The 2,605-nt window shown below is 33.3% G+C and overlaps 1 long non-coding RNA gene across 1 annotated transcript; it reads left to right on the forward strand.

Annotated features, from left to right (window-relative positions):
• The first annotated feature begins 346 nt into the window (after positions 1-346).
• Positions 347-1,912, forward strand: LOC121788322. The gene is made up of 4 exons (XR_006047716.1): positions 347-459; positions 709-865; positions 995-1,071; positions 1,574-1,912. It is a non-coding gene; the product is annotated as an uncharacterized LOC121788322 (long non-coding RNA).
• The last annotated feature ends 693 nt before the right edge of the window (positions 1,913-2,605 follow it).

Consider the following 2,605-nt stretch of genomic DNA (forward strand, 5'->3'; position numbering starts at 1 on the left):
TTATGTTTTAATATTTAGAAAAAGAATAAAATCATTCACCTTCAGTTAGTTTTGGTTAGGCTCGGGAATTATTCATCCTATGACCTATTTGATGATATTTATTCCAAAGTTCTGCATTATGTGTAAAGAATTAATGAAAAAGAAGTATTTGAATATCTTGTTTGCAAAAGATTGTCGGTGCAACAAAAAATCTCATAGACCTATGGATACTATAACCATGTTTAATGAAGTGTAACCTATAATTGGTTATACATGCATGCTCCAAACATTATCAGAGTTGGAGTATTTCTTGACTGCAGTTACCTTGGAAAGTATAAAGTCTTAACTTTTACCTTTTTTTCTTGACATTTGTAGATTAAGAAAGAAGATAAAAATGTCAGAAGAACAGTCCTGAACAGTATCGTGGGAACATTGGATCTAAGCATCAAGCAATTCAGGCAAGGGGAAACACATCTCGGGGTACAATCTTTCATCTGTCAACTGATGCACTTTTTTATACTCAACAGAGCAATTTTGATCTGTGTAATTTAGCTTTAGAAAGTGGAAATGATCCTTGGACTGTTAACCTATGAAGTATATATGCCATTGCTGCTTCTCATTTTCATGCAATATTGTTACTAAAATTTTCTGGGGACCAATATTTCAGTATTTGCAAGATTGCTTTATAAGAAGGCCATTCCTCAGACAAGGTTTATTTTTTCTCTGCAGAAAACAAAGAAACATTCTGCTGTTCTGGCTGTCCAAGAGCCTTTAGATACCTGTAAATATGCTTACATCGCTAATGTTTGTGTGGCAAAGTTTGCTCGCCGCCGGGGCATTGCTTCAAACATGTTATACTTGGCTGCTGATGTAGCCACAACGGCAGGTTTTGTATTGTCAATTTGAATAATCATTGTTCTCTATTGTTTACTTTTACACAGCATATCCCATTTGCCCTGTCCAACATTGTGTACAGCTGAATATCTTCTCTCCTATATCCTGGTTTATGAAACAGGGATGAAGCAGCTTTTTGTTCACGTGAATGCAGATAACAATCCCGCCCAGGATCTGTACAAAAAGATTGGTTTTGAAGTAAGTTCCTACTCTCCCAATGCACTAAAATTGTGATTTTGAAAGTATTATTTTGTTAGCTATGGAATGAATACTTTCTTTTGACTTATACCTACCCTTGCCCATATGAATTTTAAAGTTTAACACCACTGCTAATCTCTTCTCTCCTTTTCTAACCCTAAACATAACATTTCCGTGTCTTCTGTCTCGACCTCTCTCATCGATAAACTTCTCTTCACTGGCCTACTAGTAGTATCTTATTTGGTTAGAGTATTCACCTATTAAACAAGCCTTTGTAGAGGTACACATCTCTGTAAAGTGATGATTAAGAACAAGCGTTGATGGTGAAATAATGTGGTTTTTTTCGCAACTATTGAAGTGATTTATCTCAACGGTTGTGAATTAGGTAATGTTTTGTCGCCTCATTAAGCGCCTTTGCATTTGTGGTGTAATAGTGTTATATCACTCAATTAGTTAGAGAATTATTATTTGCACCTTAGTTTTGAATCTCTCTGCCCTGCAGGTGGTTGAGGAGGCTTCTTCTTCAACTTCGGACAATGATAAGATACTGATGTCCATGGAACTGTGATCTGGTGATGTACATGTCTATATTCATTAAGTCAAGTACTTGTTGGTTTTCTGTGTGTCTACTTTTTAATACTCTACTCCATGATTAGGTATATATATATATACATAGAAGGTTTAGCACAAGTTAGCAAACTGTAATTACAATTGTATTTGTACATGAATTAGATAGTTCAATTAGGCTGCATGCATGTTGCATTGCATTCCTGTGTAATAACAATCGATTTGTCTCACCCATCCCATCTAAAATATGTAAACTCTTTTTAGTCTGATTTCAGTTCTGGTCAACCTGTTGTATACTAAATATCTTGATTTTATCTTTAAACTTATTTAGTTGGATTTTATATAACTTGGGCTTCTTCAAGGTAATATTCTAAACCATGTATTTATTGGGTCATCCTAACTTCTTTAGGGCCAACCAGAATAACTTCTGAGCAAAGGTCTCAGAATTCAAGTTTTATTTAATCCACCAAAGATTATTTATTGCATTATTTTGTGACTTGAAGCTGAGATATATACATATATTGTTCATCTTGTAAATAATCAAATATTAAATATTTTAAATATGTGAGAGTATTATTTAAGTGCATCTTGATATTTAAAATTATAAAACAAAATAAAATTATGGTTAGATTTAGATAGATGAAATTGTAACCTTTGATCTAAGTCTCAGGAACAGTATTTTAATGTATAGAATAGAACTAAGAGATATATTTGAGTTTGTGTGTTTTACATCTGTATATTTCCTGTGAAATTGGAATTTTTTCTTTCGGGTCGAGGTCACAATCTCCGGCAAGAAAATGACTCTGTATAATTATAGGAAAAGGTATCACAAACTTGTTTTCAATTAGGAGAACAAATGTAATGGAATTGTAATAGGAGTACAGTAGGAGAATCTTTACAGTAAAGTGTACATGAAAGCATATTTTTTAGAATAAGTGAGAGGTGTGTATAGTAAAAATGTGATCAA

This window comes from Salvia splendens, unplaced genomic scaffold, assembly GCF_004379255.2.
Source record: "Salvia splendens isolate huo1 unplaced genomic scaffold, SspV2 ctg1012, whole genome shotgun sequence".
Taxonomy (NCBI): domain Eukaryota; kingdom Viridiplantae; phylum Streptophyta; class Magnoliopsida; order Lamiales; family Lamiaceae; genus Salvia; species Salvia splendens.